The sequence below is a fragment of the Urocitellus parryii genome, chromosome 3 (assembly GCF_045843805.1).
Source record: "Urocitellus parryii isolate mUroPar1 chromosome 3, mUroPar1.hap1, whole genome shotgun sequence".
NCBI lineage: Eukaryota > Metazoa > Chordata > Mammalia > Rodentia > Sciuridae > Urocitellus > Urocitellus parryii.
The window spans coordinates 92,524,769-92,546,732 of record NC_135533.1 but is presented as its reverse complement, the minus strand read 5'-3'; positions in this window follow the sequence as shown (position 1 = coordinate 92,546,732).

Genomic DNA, 21,964 nt, shown 5'->3' with positions numbered 1-21,964 from the left:
ACACTCCCTTACGGCTGAAGCATCTGGCATGATATATGTTCTTATAGATTTCTCCTGAGTCCAAGCTTCCCAAGGCACGTTGTGCCCCACTTTTCAGGGTCTCTTAGCTACACAGGACTTAATTTGCTGGCGCGTCTCCCTGTCAGGTCCTGCATGCATATCATTCTCATTACTGCTGACTGTGGTTGTCTTGTTTTGGCTTAAGCTTGGAAAATTCCGAAGAGGAATGTTCTACTAGTTCTTAGGCCAGAAGTAAAATTCTAACAAGATCTCTGTTGCTTCACAGAGTGTGCAGCTTTTGGAAAATGATTACAATCAACTGTCAGGATTCAGATGAACTATACTCTCAAATCTCAAGCCCTCTTCTCTCTTAAACTGCAGGTCTGTGTTTCCAACTGTTTGTCAAGCAGGGTATTTTTTGTTAACCTACCATGATGTCAAACTCAAGATTTCTCAAATAGAATTGCTATCCTTTCCCTTTAATACTTCCTGCATGAGCTGCTCTATCACATTAAGTTTTTTGTCATCCTGTCTTGCCCCAAAACCTTCAATGGTTCACTGTGGTTCGTAAGGTAAAATGCAGATTCTTTTCCTGAGTCCCAGCACTCCTGATAGACTAGTCCATTTAATATTGCTCATGCAAGGCTTCATGCAAGGCTTCTACTTAATTCCATTGGGAGTTTGGTAAAATGTTCTCAACACATGAGTGAGGTTTTTATTTAACATCCAAATTATTGCAAAAAGTCACCCCTATCCTTCCCTTTATATTTTTTATACCTATTCCCTACTTTTTTTTTTCCTTTGTAGCACTTTTTACCATATTTTTTTTTTCTGTGCTAGGGATTGAACCCAGGGACTTGAGCATGCCAGGTACACACTGAGTATTTATGGATTCAATAAGGGAATAGATGTACTCTGAAAATATTTAAGGGCATTTAAAATGTGTTAAGTAAGCACTCTCCTGAGCTCTGGAGGGGTGGATATGAACAAACAGAGTTTTTTTTTTAGAAAGTTGCCATCTCTTTGGGGAAAAATCTGAAGTGTGAAAATGAAATGTTTGCCAAGTTCAAGTGGAGCATGGCAGAGGGAAGAGGAAAGAACCAATGTTATTCCTACTATGTGCCAGTTTCATTTCACCATAGTTGATTTTCTTGATTTTGCAGATAAGAAAATTTTGGTGCAGGTAAGTAGTATACTCTCTTTTATGCCAGCAGTTGGTTAAAGTCAGAAAGGATGTAAGCTCAGTTCTGATGCAAAAACTTGTATACTTTGTACCATACTAGGTAATACTCCTGAAGTCGTTTAAATGGAAGAAGGCATCATGGAGTGAATGATATTTGATTGACTTATGAGAATTTCTTCAAAACAAAGAAACTATGGCAGAATAGTCACTCCCTGTATAAACTTAGCAGCCCACTACAATCCACATGGTTCTCTCCCTTTTGACCTACCATTCACTTCTATAGTATACGATATTCATTTCTTCAATAAATATTTATCAAATATCTACTATATGCCAAGCAATGTTCAATGCTGTGGTGCTACAGGAGTGACTAAAGCCAAGTCCTTGTTTCCATGGAATTTTTATCCTATAAATATTTTGTGTAACATTGAGACAAAATAGTGTATTTAGAGTTAGGGCCTCATCATATTCTAGCTGAGGATATCATAGAGGTCACTTAACTTCTCTGAATCTTAATTCTTATGTTTGGAATAGGAATAACTACTAATCTCACCTGAATATGATATTGTGGGGCCCAAACAAAATGAAAATACTTTAAACTGTGAGGCACTAGATATTGTGTTTTAGTAAATATAAGATGCCCCTGATTTTAAGAAATAATAATTTTATGTTCCATTAAGAAAAAAAGGTTACAAATTATGATATACCATTGACTGTAAGTCCTATCCAAATTTCAGAGATGTCAAAATGTGAAAAAAACATTATGCATCTTAGAATTGTTGAAACGTGGCATAAGAAAGCTATTATTATCATTGCCTGTGGTACCCAACATATGGTACATGTTCAGAGAGGAATGAATTTAGCAGCATACCTTGGAGTAAGTAGATGAATGAGATAAGTGATAAAATCTATTTCTTACTGATTTTCAAGGTTTTTTCCTAGCTTCTGATGTAATTTTGTTTTCTGGCTAAATGATTGCTGTCATTTTATATTTTGTAGAACTTTGGAGCTCCCTTCATGTTTTCTATCATAATCTCTTGAATTGAGGCACATACTATCCAAGAGCATATCTGTTGTTCATTATGTAAGAGAAAAATGAATTTTTTGCTTGTTTAATATACAAGGTCACTATGTAAAACCTATACCCTAAGAAAACCACATTGCAGCCTCCTCTTCATGCTTTAATTTAACATGAGGTTCAAAGGGTTGGGGTTGTGGCTCCTGTGAGACCCTGGGTTTGATCCTCAGCACCACATATAAATAAATAAAGGCATTTTAGGTGTCCAACTACACCTAAAAAATAAATATTTTTTTTAAATGAGGTGCAAAACTGGGTGTGGTGACTGCTGCTTGTAGGCCCAGCTAACTGGGAGGTTGAAGCAAGAGAATTATCTGAATTCAGGAATTCAAGGCCAGCCTGGGCAACAGAGCAAGACCCTGTCTTTGCTGGGCACAGTGGTGGGTGCCTATAATCCCAGCAATTTGGAAGGCTGAGGCAGGAGGTCTATGATTTCAAAGCCCAGCCTCAGCAATTTAGCAAGGCCCTAACCAATTCAGGGAGACTCTGTCTCTAAATAAAATATTTTAAAAGAGCTGGGGATATAGTTCAGTGGTTAAGTGCCCCTGGGTTCAATCCCCAGTATTATATATATATAACTTTTTTATAGTTAACACCCATATACCTACCATCTGGAGTCTACAATTAACTTTTTACTGTATTTGTTTTATTATATATCTATTCATATTTCTGTCCCTCTATTCAGTCATGAATTCAACTTACCTATTTTTTAAATATATTTCAATGGAAGTTGCAAACATATCACACTTTACACATAAACACCTTGGTATGCATATAATTAACTAGAGTTGGATATTTGCTTATGTACAGTTCTTTTCATTTGCTTTACTGAGGACAAACTGAAATACAGTGAAATATGTACACATTAAGTGATTTTAATGATTTTTGCCAAATAGAAACATTTGTGAAACACAAATCCTTTCCAGGATACAGAATATTCTCATCATTCCAGAAAGTTCCTTTATGTTTCCTTTTGTCCCCACAACCTCAGAAGCAACTATTATTACCATTTTTCCCTACCATATATTTATTTTGCATTTAAATGTTTTATACAAATACAATCACACAGTAGGTTTTTTTATATCTTCTTTCATGTTTTAAGAATTCATCCATGCTCTTATGTATATGAGATTTTGTTTTTCCATATTGCTGAGTAGTATCCCATTGTATAAATAGTCATTAGTTTTGTTTGGCAATTAAAGCTGCTTTGAATGTTTTTGTATAAGTCTTTGTGGAAATACTTTCATAACTCTTGGCTACATACTCAGGAATGGAATTGCTGGGTTATAAGGTAGGTGTATGTTTAGTTTCTTAAGAAATTGTCAGATTTTTTTCCGAAGTGGTGGTACCACCAACTGTGTATGAGAAGTCAGGTTGTTCCATGTTCTCTCAACATTTAGTGTTGTCAGTTTTCTTGTATTTTAGTCAGTACTCCACACTCATGTATGTTGTAGTATCACATTGTGGCTTTAATTTGCATTTTCCCCGATGATTTAATGATGCTGGGTATCTTTTAAAGGGCTTATGTTCCATTTATGTATTTTCCTTCGTGAAGTGTCTCAGTTAATCCATTTTTTTAGATATAGGAACACTTTGCATATTCTAGATACTAATTCTTTGTCAGATGTATATCTTTATCTCAGTCTATGGACTGTTCAAATAGTACCTATATTTTGATCTGTGTTCCCTTTGGTTTTGACCTCATTATGCATTTTCCTGCCTCACCAGGAATGGTGAAAGGCTGCCATGCATTCACTTGCCCGTGATGATGATCTGTTTGTTCCTGCCTGGTCTTTTGGAAATGTAGGATGAGATGGGAAGATACTTAAGAAGATTGTGTGTGGGTCCAGAGTGGTTTCAGAGAGCTTCACAGACCTCTTGAGCTGCTCTTCAGGTCATTTATGCTAGAAACTTTGAAGGTGCAGATGGTACACTGTGATGAGATCTAGAGAGCATGGAGCTGTGATGTATCTTTTGGTAAATTTAATTCTGGTTTCTCACTTCTGAACGGGTGCCAATTGCTAAAAGGAGCTTTTCCTTTATCCCCTCTAAAAAGAATAGACTTGGGAATCAGACTTTGTATGTATATAGTATTTATTTATATATTTACTTATAAATATATAAATATTTTTCAGGTTGTAAAAGTAATATAAGCTAAAAATAAAAATTAAAAATAAAAGTCATGTAAACTAATTGCTGAAACTTTGATAATATAAAAAATTAGAGAAGAAAATGCAAGTCAGCCATATTCTAATACCCAGAAATAAGCCAAAGCCATAATAACCTTGATTTTAAACTCTGCTTGGCATCTTACCATCTTGATGGCTCTTTTAGTCTCATCTCTTATCTGGGAAATGGAGAAAATACATGGCTCATGGACAAGTTGTAAGAAGAAAAATAATATATACAAAATCTTTGACAAATGATAGATCCTTAATAAATATAAGGTCACTAAATGATGCTACTAAATGATGTCAGAAGTGAGCAGGTAGCAAGGATGGGGAGAGAATCTCAGCCCCCTTTGCCCATTTTAAGTTCTGTTATTTCTATGATTAAATCCACCCCCCCCACCCCCAGTGCTGGGGATTGAACCCAGGGCCTTGCACATGTCAGGGAAATACTCTACCAATGAGTTACCCCACAGTCCCTTAAATTCCTTTAAAGCAGGCAAGCCTGGAGGGACAGAAAACAGATCAGGGTTGATAGGAGCTAAGGACAAGGGAGGGCTTGGTTACGAAGGGGCAAGAGAAAATTTTGAGATGATGAAACAGTTCTGATTTTTGGCTGTGATTGTTAAAACACAACTGCATGTTATGATGAAAAATCACAGAACTATGGGATGAAAGGGTAAATTGATTGCAATAGATTACACTTTAACAAACCTGACTTTTAAACACAGTCCTTTAAAACAAAATATTGAATTTCTTCACTGGTTTTAAAATGATCCTTCCAGCTCTCTCAATTTCTCCCTCCAGTTTATCTCTTTTAGATTCTTGAGGCTTTTTACCTTCTTGATGCTATTTTGAGTGCTTGTTCAGCTCTCCTGTAAATTGTCATACTAGATTCTTTGTTCCCAGTCTCCCAACTTTGCTGCATATATTATTTCCCTTTTGAATTGACACTCTGTTGAGCTAGGCTCAGCTGTGCTTAAAAAACAAAATGTATGGCTGTTCTGTTTGCTCTTTTTGTGCCAGTAGAGGTTTGATCAAGGCAACTAATTATAGTGAATGAGATAAAAGAAAAGCTGATCCTGAGTCCTTGTGTCAGTGGTTAGACAGAAGTCCTTTAAAATCTTCTAGATTGTTCCTTCTCTAGGAGGAACAAAGGAATTGGAACAATTTTTATGCACAAAAATAAGTGTAACACAAGCCCACAGTGGAACTTGTTATAGCTACTTGTTGTAGTTCCTTTTAAAAGATGTTCATTTTTTGAGAATATGTGCTGATTGTATATCCTTAACTTTCCAAGGCAGTCTGTATTTCCATACCAAGTTCTAAGACACTTATATTCTGCAGAACAGACAATGTGTATTGATTTTGGTTCATAAAATATAGTTGCTAGACTCCTAAGTTAAATTCATTCATTCATTCTTTATTTATTTTTTCTATTCTCTAAGTATTTTTGAGCACCCACCATTGAGAGCCAGGCTCCTCAGTAGCAGCCAAATTGAGAGCCAGGCTCCCAGTCTCCTTAATAGCCCCTGGAGAAGCTCATAAATAAAAATTTTCTTGAGAATCTAATACCATTCAGTCTGAGGGATGGACAGGCTAACAAATGAGCTCAGTTTCTCTGGGGAATAATTATACACAGGAAAAGGCCAAATATAAAGCAATTCAAGTATAATATAACTTACTGAGAAAACTTGTTAACTTTATTGTGTGTGTGTGTATATATATAAAATATATATTTTTTAATAACAGAAGTAATATAAACTTGTTTTCTAATACTAGTGTTAGGAAGATATCCTTAGATGGCTACGTATAAAAATATGTGGTATTTATGTATAATGCATACATGTTGGAAATCTTCCTCTGACTAGCTTGACAACTTGCAATTACTTCCAATAACAGCTGGCAGGTACTAAGCTCTGCCAAATGCCAGGTAATTTACACACACCCTTTCTATTACTCATACAACTCAGTGGAGGAGGCATTGTTCTCCCTGTTTTATAGACCATAAGGAAGGTGGATGTTAGAGAGGAAAAATGACCTGCCAGGAGCCACCAGCCAACTAGAGATGGAGAGAGAACTAGTCTGTCAAGCAGTGTGCACTTCTTCAAGTCACACAGCCCCTCATTGTTGGCAAGCTTTTAGCTGTTTATCTGGCACGCATTTATTCAAATCTCTTCGGCCACCGGAAAGGAAAGTGAGAAGGGGGAAAGTAATTAGGATGCAGTTCCTGCCAAAGCAACCCTTGTAATACAATATTTTTGCTTTAGCCAGAGTGATCAATTTAAACGCCAGTAGGGTCCTTTTCTTTCCACTGCTCTCAACCTTTGTAGGGCTCCATCAGTTTTAGGCACAGTAGCCCATTCCTATTGATCTGACCCCCTGTAGCTGTATTCCTTCCTGGATCCATTCCAGCCAAACAGGTATCTTTTTATCTTTTTCTCCTTCCCAAGTGCATTCTCCCCTCCTGGGCCTTTGCTCCAGCAATTCCTTTTGCCTGGAAAACTCCAAGAAACCCTCCTGTCTCTTACCTATTCAGTTGCGTCTGTCTCTGGCGCTCAGTGCACTGTCACCCTCTTCAAATGCACCCACATCACCCCTTAAGGAGGCCATCATCAGGTTGAAATTTATGGAAGGTTGATCTGATTTCTGCCACAACATCTCCTGACTTCTCAAGACAGTTCTAGGAGCGTGGTGGTGGTGCCAGTATGGGTGATGGACAGGACACCACTCTGCATCTCTTGCTTACCATTTTCCCGGTCCTTAGCACTGTGCAGGCAAAGAGTAGGCATTCAAAAATAATTATTGAAGGTTGGGGGTATAGCTCAGTGGTAGAGCACCTGCTTAGTATGCGCAAGACCCTTTATTTTGACCCCTAGTACCATAAAAAGTATTGTTGAAAGAATGAATCCTTCAGAGCTCAGACTCTTTGTCATGCACGCTAGATTAGAATCTCCTGTCCTACTCTCTGTAGGACCCTGAACTTTTCCTCTCTAGTCCTATAATATTCTTGACTATTTGATTCTTTGCCATGAAGACAGAGTCTACGCTGAGTTTCCTCCCCATGTGAGCTTAGCACAGTGCCCACAAAGAGTATGTCCTCAATAAATTTTTTTTAATATTTATTTTTTTTTAGTTATCGGCAGACACAACATCTTTGTTTGTATGTGGTGCTGAGGATCGAACCCCGGCAGCACGCATGCCAGGCGAGCGCGCTACCTACCGCTTGAGCCATATCCCCAGCCCCTCAATAAATTTTTGTTGAATGACTTTGTTGAATGTTTGAGAATGAGACCTGATTTAAAGGGGAATGATTCAGAAGTCAGAGTGTAAAATCTACCGAAAGTGGCTTATTGCGTACGAATTCAAATTTGCATTAATGTAATAAACATTCTAGTAGTGTTATTAGCAATTCTCTACTGGATAAAATATTATCACTGTGAACAATACCCAAGGAAACCCTTCACACTTGTCTGCCTCTTCTTCCTGTGATGGAATTAGTTCTCTGACCACGAAGGTGAACTATTTCTGTCCTAGGCAGAGACTGATTTTGCATGAGAAGGTTAGGTTACAAGAGCCCTCCCTTGTAAGAACTTTTACAAGTTTTTTTTTTTTTAATTTTTTTTTATGGCAACAGGAACTTACTGAAGGACTTTCTTTGTTTTCTTTTAGAGAGAGAGAGAGAGAGAGAGAGAGAGAGAGAGAGAATTCTTAATGTTTATTTTTTAGTTATCGGCGGACACAACATCTTTGTTGGTATGTGGTGCTGAGGATCGAACCTGGGCCGCATGCATGCCAGGCGAGCACGCTACCGCTTGAGCCACATCCCCAGCCCTTTTACAAGTTTTTTGCAATGTGTGTACAGGGTCAAATATTTTTGTAAAATGGCAAAAAGAAGATATTTTAAATTACAATTGATTTAAATTCATTCTCTCATTCTTCTCTGACTTCCCCTTTGTTCTCTGGTTAGAATTAGAGTGGCCTTCGGTATCTTGGGTCTTGGCTAAGGGGAAGAGAAACTGGGCCACACATTTAGTTTGGCTCTAGTTGGATATATTTATGTGATTTGGACCCACTTCTGTATATTCTCAAGTCATTGTTTGTAGTTCTAATGTCAGAATTGTTTCTGGGAATACTCCTCCTGTTCACTGTGACAGATCATCTGGTATTGTGACACCCAGGTGGTGGTCAGTATTAATAAGGATCCTTCTGAATCACGAGCTTTGGTGGTGTAGGAGTGGAATTCTGGGTGATGACTTCTCTATTATCCCTGTACTTCCTGATTTCCTGAAAACGACCTTTTGATCTTTACTGATGGTCCTGTTAGCCCATAGTCCCCTTCATTATCACCCTTCTAGGTATTACCTGAAATATAGTTATGTACCACATAATGATGTCTCCATCAGTGATGGATACGATGGTGATCCCATAAGTTTATAATGTAGCTGAAAATTGTTACCGCCTAGTGACATCATAGCCTTCATAACATCATCTGTAGTGTAATATGTTACTCCCAAGTTTGTGATGATGCAGGTATAAGCAGAGCTACTGTTCTGACAGTCATATAAAAACATAGTACATATAATTGTGTATAGCACATAATACTTGACAATGATAATAAACAAGTATGTTACTGGTTTACATGTATACCATACCGTTTCATTGTTTTGGTGTACTCCAACTTAAAAAAAAAAAAAAAGAGTTAACTGCAAACCAGCCTCAGGCAGGTCCTTCAGGAGGGATCCCAGAAGAAGGCATAGTTATAGGAGATGACAGCTGCATGTGTGTTGCCGCCCTTGAAGACCTTCTAGTGGGATAAAATGTGAGAGTGGAAGACAGAGATACTGATGATCCTGACCCTGTATAGGATTAGGCTAATGTATATATTTGTACCTTAGATTTGTTTTTGTTTTTGTTTTTTTGGTATCGGGGATTGAACTCAGGGACACTCAACCACTGAGCCACATCCCCAGCCCTATTTTGTATCTTATTTAGAGATAGGGTCTCACTGAGTTGCTCAATGCCTTTCCTTTGCTGAGGCTGGTTTTGAACTCATGATTCTCCTGCTTCAGACTCAGAAGGTGCTGGGATTATAGACATGCACCACCGTGCCTGGCTGTACTTTAGTTTTTGACAAAATGTTTAAAAAGTTAAAAAAAAGCAAAAAGTTAAAAAATAGTCTATACCACATGGCCTAGGTGTGTGTAGTAGGCTATGCCATCTAAGTTTGTGTAAGAACACTCTACGGTGTTTGCACAATGATGAAATTGCCTCACAAAACACTTCTCAGAATCTGTCTCTGTTGTTAAGCAATGCACACTGTACGTAGAGGGGCTTCTCCTATCCTGGATAAACTCTGATAGGGAACATAGGCTCTGCCCATGGCATCATTATGATCTCCATGGAAAGGTCTTCCCTCTGGGCACCTTCTGTGCCAGTCACCCGCCTCTGTTTCCTCATCCTTCTGATGTGCCCTGTGGAATATGACTTTTAGAGCCATTAGACCAATAGTCTTGCTGCTCTTTCCCCCAGATAAAAGATAAATCCCTAAAGTCATAAAAGGAGAGAGGCAAAGAGAGAATAAAGGGAGGAAATGATTAAGAAAGGAGTGATTAAGGAAGATGATAGAATGGATAGACAGGTGGCTGAGAGAGCTGCTGGAAAGAGAACAAATCTGAGCTCTCCCTTTGCACGAGATGCAAAGTGAGGATGGTAAGGAGGGACAAGGACACCATTATCCAGAGCTGGTTGCATGTCAGGCTCTGGGGTAAGGACATGTGTCATCTCTCACCCAGATCATTGCAGGCATTTCCTAACCGGTTTCCCTGCCTCCACCCTCAGCCTCCTAAGTCTCTTCTCAACCTAGCAGCCAGAGCAGGTCCTATTAAAATACAAGTTAGGTCATGCCACTCCTCTGCTCAAAATCTTCTAATCTCATACTCTCTGACCTCATTTCCCTCTGCTCACCTCCACCCTCAGTTGGTTTCAGCCAGATTTACTCTTCTTCAAACATAGTAGGCTTGCTTCTATCCCAGGACCTCTATGCAGGCTCTTCCCTCTGCCTGGAGGAATGATGCCCACCTGCTGTTGACACATCATAGAGTCTCCCCACTTGGGCACTTCTTGTTCACTCCATCTACCTCACCAACTCTTCCTAGTTCCTTTGCCTTCTAACATACTAATCTATTTACTTAGTTGTCTATCTTCATCCCCTAGGACATAAACACTAGGGCAGGGTCTTTGTTAGCTCACTGCTGAATTTCCTTCTTCAAGGACAGTGCCTAGCACCAAGTAGGAGTGCATTAAATATTTGTTCAGCACATGACCACTTGAGGTAGGTGCAACTGTTAAGCACATTCTATGATGATGATGGAATTTGGACTCACAGCTATGAAGTACCTTGCTTAAGATTGTGTGTTTAAAAAAAGTGAAAAAGCATATGTTGAACTGAGCCACATGTCTGTTATAAACCTGTGCTCAGAAGCACCCACCGCAGCACGATCTTCCTCTTGCTACAAGGTGTAACATAAGAACAGTATTTTGCACATTTTCATTTCTCTATGGTTAACCAGAAGAGCTAGACCTTCAGATGGTCCTTCCTGCATGTTTGTTGGCAGAAACAGATAAAGAACAAAGCCATAATGCATGCAGTCTTTGAGGAAGTGAAAGAACAACTAAGTACATTTGGTTAAGAATAGGAATATGACTTATTGAGGTCAAACTCATCTACAGCTTTGGGTGTGGAAAAGGGTTGCTCCTCAGAGCAGGACCACCCACAGCAGCAAGGCAGGGTGACAAAAACACTCAGAATGACATTTGTGGGATAAGAGTTGGCTATTTGATATTTACAAAAACATCCAAGGCATCATTGTAGGACAAATCAGAATTTTGCTGGACTTTCTTACAGCTATTTGATTGACATTGTTTAATATTAAATTACGTATGGGAGCACCTTCAACTTTTCAGAGCTCAGAACCTCTGAAGCTCTTAATCCATCCCTGCTGGCTGTGGTTGATGGGGCAGTGAACTATTTTTCTTCATCAAGAGCTGTGTATATGTGTGGCTTCTGTTAGGTAATGAGAGGTAAATTAGACAACAGTTGCTGTGCAAATCCTTGAGGAATAATAGTGGTGTTTGGGGGAGAGTTATTTTAATATCAGAACTGAAGATCAAAAAAGCTCCTATTCTTCTTTCAATACCTTCTCCGATGTCATGTTTGGAAGCCTTCCTCTGTCTGCCTCCTTATGCTTGCCTCCCTCAGCAACGATTCACGCCCTTTACTGTGCTACAGACACCATCATGTTTATCACATTGCATCATAATCATTTCTATTCACTTCTGATTCCCTGTGAGGTTTAAATCTCCTGGAGTATCTTATTCATCTTCGTGCCTAGCACAGTGCCTGGGAATTACTGAAGCCTCCAGAATGGTGCCAGTGGCAGTGAAAGCCAGACTCTGGAGGTTAAGGGGGTTACTAAGAAAAATATGGTCTTCAGTGAATTCCTTCATAAGACATGTCAGGTACCTAGCACTGTCTCTAAAACAGGACATTTTGAGCAACTGCTTTTAGAACTTCTCATTCCTCATGACGTCTTCTCCATTAAGTTGCTTAGTGACTCACAACAGGAAGAGGCGGCATTGGTGATAAACTGCCCCCTAACACCTCCCCCACTACATCTCCAAAAGGCAAAAAAATAGAGGCCTTTGGGCTACCATCACGGCTCTGTGCTTTTGTTCCTCATTTTGTAGCAGTCATAAATCGAAATGGGAGACCCAAGTTTTCTTCAGTTTCTAAAACCTCTGAGTCTTTGGTTCTGTCAGCTCACCCCTGACCTCTTCTTACTCTCTGAAGATCAGGTCAGGACTGGTCCCTGAGGAGCAAGTCCAGCACCCACACAGTCCCCTGAGCTGCTGTTCTGTGACATGACTTTCCTTTCACTAGGAGTGTATTTTTTCCACAAAAGCCTGCCTTCTGCTGCTTACCTCTGTGCTCTCCTGCTATACCCTTGATTCTGTGGATCAAGCCTTCTGTCGAGGTTCTTTTAAACAGAACTTTATCTCTATAAAATGGTAAGTGATAAATTTAGAACACTACATATGACATGATGCTATTTATGAATTTTATTTTAAACTACATATGCCAGCCTTTTGTCTGTTTCCTCTCAGATCTGTTCCAGACCATCCTCTATCCTGGGTTTTGCATCCTCAGGAACTACATTTTCCAGGCTTATTTGTAGGCTTGACCAAAGAGAACAAGAAATGGACACTAAAGATTGGGAGGAGGGCAGAAGGCAGGTTATGTCTTTTCTTCTCTCTATTTCAGATGGTATCTGACAGCATCTTGTTCCTGTCTCCAGCTCCTGCCAGATAGCTCCTTCTTCCCTGCTTCTCACTGTAATCTGGAAGGGCTGCTAGGTTCTAGATGTTTCCAGGTGGTCCCAGCTCCTGAGCTCTAGTAGCACTGCTTCCTCCTTCAATTCTTCTAGTCCCAGGGTGAAGTGACTTCCTGCCATTCTCTGTTTGGCCTTTCAATTCTTTAATTACCTGTGTTAAATTTCCTCTGCAGAATCTAGCATCACTTCTGCCTTCTGATTGCATGCAGATTAAAACACTGTGAGTATATATGTTTTCAGGCCAGATATGTGACACATATGTGAATATTTATCTGTGAATTCACATATTCATAAATATGTGAATATTTATATTTATTTATCTGTGTGAAAAACACAGAGAATAAAATCTGGAAGCTTACATATAAAACTGTTAAGAGTGGTTTCCTGACCAGGAAAAGGAGTGGAAATATGCTGTATGGATTTGTGATGGGGCACCATAGCTTTCTTCAAAAATAGCTTTATTGGGGCTGGGGCTTGGGCTCAGTGGTAGAGCGCTTGCCTTGCATGTGTGAGACACTGGGTTCGATTCTCAATACCACATATAAATAAATAAAATAAAGGTCCATTAACAACGAAAAAATATTTTTAAAAATAGCTTTATTGCTAGGCACAGTGATGCATACCTGTGATCCTATCCACTAGGGAGGCTGAGGCAGGAAGACTGCAAGTTCAAGGCCAGCCTTAGCAGTTTAGCGAGGCCCTAAGCAACTTAGCAAGACCCTGTCTCAAAACAAAACAAAAACAAACAAACAGGATAGAGTGCCAGGGATCCCAGCAGCCTGCAGCAGGGCCCTGGAGATCAAGGCCAACTGATTCGCGTGGCCTGCCCTGCGGCTACAGAAGGCGTGGCGCCTCAGTGAAGCCATTAATTGGCAAGCAGGGAGGTTAGGGAAGGCCATTAGGTGGAATCCCACCAGCCAAGCCCACACGGACCCTTGGGCCGAGCACGGGTTCTCAGAAGGGGAAGGAAGCGGTACAGTCCCATCCCCCACAGCGGACACTCCGCCGAGGCAGTCAGCGGCCACCATCCGAGAAAGCTGAAGGATACACCGCCACTCTCCTTCAGAGTGCGACATCAAAACAGGTCGGTGTCATTCAGCTCACCCCCCAGACAGCGGGAATTCGCATAAAATCTCTCCTAGGCTTGCCAGGAGAGGGAGTATCAAGCTGAGCCTCCATACAGACTAGGGGGAAACCAGAGACACCTGACCTCCAACTCCTCCTCCCAGTAGCAGCCAAAAGGAAACCTGGCTAGCCAGCGCTGGGGGAGGGGCAAGCAGAAAAAATCAAAGTGATAGAGTGCCAGGGATCCCAGCAGCCTGCAGCAGGGCCCCGGAGATCCAGGCCAACTGATTCGCGTGGCCTGCCCTGCGGCGACAGAAGGCGTGGCGCCTCAGTGAAGCCATTAATTGGCAAGCAGGGAGGTTAGGGAAGGCCATTAGGTGGAATCCCACCAGCCAAGCCCACACGGACCCTTGGGCCGAGCACGGGATCTCAGAAGGGGAAGGAAGCGGTACAGTCCCATCCCCCACAGCGGACACTCCGCCGAGGCAGTCAGCAGCCACCATCCGGGAAAGCTGAAGGATACACCGCCACTCTCCTTCAGAGTGCAACATCAAAACAGCGGACACTCCATCCAGGCAGTCAGCGGCCACCATCCGGGAAAGCTGAAGAATACACCACCACTCTCCAACAGCTTGCAACATCAAAACAGCCAGCAGCAGGACCCCGGAGATCCAGGCCAACTGACTCACGCGGCCTGCCCCGCAGCTACAGAAGGCGTGGCGCCTCAGAGAAGCCATTAATTAGCAAGCAGGGAGGTTAGGGACTGCCATTAGGTGGAATCCCGCCAGCCAAGCCCACCGCCCACGCCCGGAACAGGCCCAGCGACCTGCCAGCATTGTAGTCACGACACCCCAATTGGAATAGGGACAGAGCAGAGCCGCCTTCCACTCCCGGAACAGGCCCAGAGAGCCGCCAGCATGGTAGACACGTCACCCCAATTGGAGTAGGGGCACAGCCGCCGCCCGCACCTGCAAGGGAGACTTTTCAAGTATACAAGAGCAACATAAATAAATAGGGGGTAAATTTCAAAACACAACAGTTGCACCAAGCAGAAAGAAACGCGAGCAGTATGAAAAGACAAGGAAAGAAAGGACCACAAGCAATGCAGGTCAACTCAACTTTAGAAGAGGTAATAGCTGCAACAGATGGAATATCAGATAAAGAGTTCAGGATATATATGCTTCAGATGATCTGGAGTCTCAAGGAAGACATGAGACAGCAAAATCAGACAATGAAAGATCACATTGACAAACAAATCCAGGAAGTAAAAGATCAATTTCACAGGGAGATAGAGGTAATAAAAAACAAACAAATTGAAATTCTAGAAATGCAGGAAACAATAAACCAACTTAAAAACTCAATTGAGAATACTACCAGCAGAGTAGATCACTTAGAAGAGAGAACATCAGACAATGAAGACAAAGTATTTCAACTGGAAAAGAACATAGACAGCTCAGCAAGTCTGCTAAGAAACCATGAGCAGAACATCCAAGAATTATGGGACAATATCAAAAGACCAATTTTAAGAGTCATTGGGATACAGGAAGGCACAGAGCTCCATTCCAAAGGAATAAACAGTCTATTCAGTGAAATAATACGAGAAAACTTCCCAGAATTGAAGATTGAGACAGAATCCCAAATCCTAGAAGCCTACAGGACGCCGAATGTGCAAAATCATAAGAGATCCACACCTAGACACATTATAATGAAGATGTCCAACATACAGAATAAGGAGAGAATTTTAAAAGCTGCAAGAGAAAGAAAGCAGATTACATTTAGGGGTAAACCAATCAGGATAACAGCTGATCTCTCAACACAGACTCTGAAAGCTAGAAGATCCTGGAATAACATATTTCAAACACTGAAAGACAATGGGCTCCAACCAAGAATCGTGTATCCGGCGAAATTAAGCTTCAGGTTAGAAGATGAAATTAAAACCTTCCACAATAAACAAAAGTTAAAAGAATTCGCAGCTAGAAAACCATCTCTTCAAAAAATCCTTGGCAAAACATTACAGGAAGAGGAAATGGAAAACAACATTGAAAACCAACAATGGGAGGTAGGACAGTAAAGGGGGGAAAGTAGTCAAAGAGGATAACAAATCAGGTTTAGTAACATCAATAAACAAATATGGATAGAAGAACAAACCATATCTCAATAATAACCCTAAATGTTAATGGCTTAAACTCACCAATTAAGAGACACAGACTAGTAGAATGGATCAAAAAACAAGACCCAACAATATGCTGTCTACAGGAGACGCATTTGATAGGAAAAGATATACATAGACTGAAGGTGAAAGGTTGGGAAAAATCATATCACTCATATGGACCGCGGAAACAAGCAGGAGTGTCCATACTCATATCTAATAAAATAGATTTCAAGCCAAAGCTAATCAAAAGGGATATAGAAGGACACTTCATACTGCTCAAGGGAACCATACACCAACAAGACATAACAATCATAAATATATATGCCCCAAATAATGGTGCAGCTGTATTCATCAAGCAAACTCTTCTCAAGTTCAAGAGTCTAATAGACCAACATACAATAATCATGGGAGACTTCAACACACCTCTCTCACCACTGGACAGATCTTCCAAACAAAAGTTAAATAAGGAAACTATAGAACTCAATAACACAATTAACAACCTAGACTTAATTGACATATATAGACTATACCACCCAACATCAAGTAGCTACACTTTTTTCTCAGCAGCACATGGAACCTTCTCAAAAATAGACCATATACTATGTCACAGGGCAACTCTTAGACAATACAAAGGGGTAGAGATAATACCATGCATCTTATCTGATCATAATGGAATGAAACTGAAAATCAATGATAAAAGAAGAAAGGAAAAAGCAAGCATCACCTGGAGAATGAACAATAGGTTGCTGAGTGATCAGTGGGTTTTAGAAGACATCAAGGAGGAAATTAAAAAATTCCTAGAGTTAAATGAAAACACAGACACAACATATCGGAATCTATGGGACACATTGAAAGCAGTTCTAAGAGGAAAATTCATTGCTTGGAGTTCATTCCTCAAAAAAAGAAAAAACCAACAAATAAATGATCTCATACTTCATCTCAAAATCCTAGAAAAAGAAGAGCAAAACAACAGCAAAAGAAGTAGAAGGCAAGAAATAATTAAAATCAGAGCTGAAATTAATGAAATTGAAACAAAAGAAACAATTGAAAAAATTGACAAAACTAAAAGCTGGTTCTTTGAAAAAATAAATAAAATTGACAGACCCTTAGCCATGCTAACGAAGAGAAGAAGAGAGAGAACCCAAATTACTAGCATACGGGATGAAAAAGGCAATATCACAACAGACACTTCAGAAATACAGAAGATAATCAGAAATTACTTTGAATCCTTATACTCCAATAAAATAGAAGATAGTGAAGGCATAGATAAATTCCTTGAGTCCTATGATCTGCCCAGATTGAGCCAGGAGGATATAGACAACCTAAACAGACCAATAACAATAGAGGAAATAGAAGAAACCATCAAAAGACTACCAACTAAGAAAAGCCCAGGACCGGATGGGTATACAGCAGAGTTTTACAAAACCTTTAAAGAGGAACTAACACCAATACTTTTCAAGCTATTTCAGGAAATAGAAAAAGAGGGATAACTTCCAAATTCATTCTACGAGGCCAACATCACCCTGATTCCGAAACCAGACAAAGACACATCAAAGAAGGAAAACTACAGACCAATATCTCTAATGAACCTTGACGCAAAAATCCTCAATAAAATTCTGGCGAATCGGATTCAAATACATATCAAAAAAATTATACATCATGATCAAGTAGGATTCATCCCTGGGATGCAAGGCTGGTTTAATATACGGAAATCAATAAATGTTATTCACCACATCAATAGACTTAAAAATAAGAACCATATGATCATCTCAATAGATGCAGAAAAAGCATTCGACAAAGTACAGCATCCCTTTATGTTCAAAACGCTAGAAAAATTAGGGATAACAGGATCATACCTCAACATTGTAAAAGCAATCTATGATAAGCCACAGGCCAGCATCATTCTGAATGGAGAAAAATTGAAGGCATTCCCTCTAAGATCTGGTACAAGACAGGGATGCCCTCTCTCACCACTTCTGTTCAACATAGTCCTCGAAACACTGGCCAGAGCAATTAGACAGTCAAAAGAAATTAAAGGCATAAAAATAGGAAAAGAAGAACTTAAATTATCACTATTTGCAGATGATATGATTCTATACCTAGCAGACCCAAAAGGGTCTACAAAGAAGCTATTAGAGCTAATAAATGAATTCAGCAAAGTGGCAGGATATAAGATCAACACGCATAAATCAAAGGCATTCCTGTATATCAGCGACAAATCCTCTGAAACGGAAATGAGGACAACTACTCCATTCACAATATCCCCCCAAAAAATAAAATACTTGGGAATCAACCTAACAAAAGAGGTGAAAGATTTATACAATGAAAATTACAGAACCCTAAAGAAAGACATAGAAGAAGACCTTAGAAGATGGAAAAACATACCCTGCTCATGGATAGGCAGAACTAACATCATCAAAATGGCGATATTACCAAAAGTTCTCTATAAGTTCAATGCAATGCCAATCAAAATCCCAACAGCATATCTTGTAGAAATAGATAAAAGAATCATGAAATTCATATGGAATAATAAAAGACCCAGAATAGCAAAAACAATACTAAGCAGGAAGTGTGAATCAGGCGGTATAGCGATACCAGACTTCAAACTATACTACAGAGCAATAGTAACAAAAACAGCATGGTACTGGTACCAAAACAGGCGGGTGGACCAATGGTACAGAATAGAGGACACAGTAACCAATCCACAAAACTACAACTATCTTATTTTTGATAAAGGGGCTAAAAGCATGCAATGGAGGAAGGATAGCATCTTCAACAAATGGTGCTGGGAAAACTGGAAATCCATTTGCACCAAAATGAATCTGAATCCCTATCTCTCGCCGTGCACAAAAGTTAACTCAAAATGGATCAAGGAGCTTGATATTAAATCAGAGACACGGCATCTGATAGAAGAAAAAGTTGGTTATGATCTACACACTGTGGGATCGGGCTCCAAATTCCTCAATAGGACACCCATAGCGCTAGAGTTAACAAATAGAATCAACAAATGGGACTTACTCAAACTAAAAAGTTTTTTCTCAGCAAAAGAAACAATAAGAGAGATAAATAGGGAGCCTACATCCTGGGAACAAATCTTTACTCCACACACTTCAGATAGAGCCCTAATAACCAGAATATACAAAGAACTCAAAAAATTAGACAATAAGATAACAAATAACCCAATCAATAAATGGGCCAAGGACCTGAACAGACACTTCTCAGAGGAGGACATACAATCAATCAACAAGTACATGAAAAAATGCTCACCATCGCTAGCAGTCAGAGAAATGCAAATCAAAACTACCCTAAGATACCATCTCACTCCAGTAAGACTGACAGCCATTAGGAAGTCAAACAACAATAAGTGCTGGAGAGGATGCGGGGAAAAGGGCACTCTTGTTCATTGCTGGTGGGACTGCAAATTGGTGCAGCCAATTTGGAAAGCAGTATGGAGATTTCTCGGAAAGCTGGGAATGGAACCACCATTTGACCCAGCTATTCCCCTTCTCGGTCTATTCCCTAAAGCCCTAACAAGAGCATGCTACAGGGACACTGCTACATCGATGTTCATAGCAGCTCAATTCACGATAGCAAGACTGTGGAACCAGCCTAGATGCCCTTCAATAGATGAATGGATAAAAAAAATGTGGCATTTATACACAATGGAGTATTACTCTGCATTAAAAAATGACAAAATTATAGAATTTGGAGGGAAATGGATGGCATTAGAGCAGATTATGCTAAGTGAAGCTAGTCAATCTTTAAAAAACAAATACCAAATGACTCCTTTGATATAAGGGGTGTAAACAAGGACAGGGTAGGGACGAAGAGCTTGAGAAGAATATTTACAGTAAACAGGGATGAGAGGTGGGAGGGAAAGGGAGTGAGAAGGGAAATTGCATGGAAATGGAAGGCGATCCTCAGGATTATACAAAATGTCATATAAGAGGTAAGGAGGGGTAAGTCAAGAGAATACAAATGGAAGACATGATTTACAGTAGAAGGGGTAGAGAGAGAAAAGGGGAGGGGAGGGGAGGGGAGGGGAGGGGGGATAGTAGACAATAGGACAGACAGCAGAATACATCAGACACTAGAAAGGCAATATGTCAATCAATGGAAGGGTAACTGATGTGATACAGCAATTTGTATACGGGGTAAAAGCGGGAGTTCATAATCCACTTGAATCAAACCGTGTAATATGATGTATTAAGAACTATGTAATGTTATGAACGACCAATAAAAAAAAAAAGAAAAATACCACTGAAAAAAAAAAACAAACAAACAACAATAACAATAACAAAAAAAAATCACAATGGCTTGGGATCTATGGTAACCGAGCTCCTGGATTCACTCCCTAATACCACCCACAAAGAGTTTTATCGCTGCATAATTTACATATATAAAACTATAACTTTGATATGTGCACACATGTGTTTGAATTTTTTACAGTGAGCATATATTCATGTATTGCTCATATAATATTAAAAAGCAGTTAAAAAATTTAATGACAGGAGTGGTTAACACATCAAGTGCTTTAGCCTAAACTGTAAGCTGCATAGGGAAAGCTCTTTAAAAATGTTAATATTTGTTCATTCAGTAAATTTTATAACTTACCATGTGCCAGAAACTGTGTTAGGTCCTCAGGGTACATCAGTGAACAACACAGACATAATCCCTGCCCATATTTTTTGGAATAATTAAATGCATAATTATGTTAATATTTATTCATTATATATAAATAATTCATACTAATAATAATATGAGGAAGTAAAGAGGACAAAGAAAAGCGTAGCTTAGTAAGGGAAGCCTTTTCTGAGGAAGTGGCTTACCAGCTGGAGACCCAAAGGATGAACCAATGAATTTTTATTAGTGGAGGGAAATGGAAAGACAGAAGGGATTGTCAAGGTAACTGATTGCTTCCATGGTTCCTGGTCTCAGAGAAGCTGTTTTAACAAGAGAGAGTTTGCTAGAAAATGTTTTTCACTGGAATCCATAGTGCATACCAGCCAGAGCTGTGAGGCATATGTCCCATGGTGCTGGACCCTCTGTCTGCCTGCCAGGTGACCCTCACCAGAAGACAGCAACCCATTTTGTTTTGTGGTACTAAGAATCAACCCCAGAGCTTCATGTATGGTAAGCCTGTTTTCTATCACTGAGCTACATCCCCAGCCCTAGTGCTGCATGTCTTATAGTCATTCACAAGGCTGATTTACAGATGTCTCAAAAGTTAAGGATACTCTGGGATTAAAGATAGTGCCTGGGCTGGAGATATAACTCAGAGGTAAAGCATTTGCCTGCCATGCACAAGGCCCTGAGTTTGATCCCTAGTATCATACACATGTCCAAAAACCCAGTGGTACCAAAGGGCTAATGTCTGTCAACCCTTCATCCTTTGATAAGGACAATAAACATTTTCTTAGTCTTGAGCTATATGCAAAGGTACAAGACAAGTGCTTGGTCCATCTTCCACTCTTCTTTCTTTTTAAAATTAATTTATTTTTTAGTTGTACTTGGACACAATACCTTTATCTTTATTTATTTTTATGTGGTGCTGAGGACTGAACCCAGGGCCTCACACATACTAGGCGAGTGCTCTACCGCTGAGCCACAAACCCAGCCCACCCTTATTTCTCTTCCTAAGCAATTCTTGAAAGAAATGTTGGAACTTGCAGTAAAGAGCTACCCATGGGCAAGTTTCAGTCTTCCTAAGCTTTGTGTTGTTTTTTTTTTTTTTGCATAACCTAATTCAAATTGTTTTTGTCTTTCAATTTCTCCAATTCATAGACAGTTTGTCAGTGGCTACACTCTTACTTTATTGCAAATCACCAATTTCTCCATGAAATTAGGTTACTTATAAAGTAGCCTATTAATTGCAATTACAGTTTAGTTAGAGCATGTCTAGATCTCTTCAGACTACATAAAAGC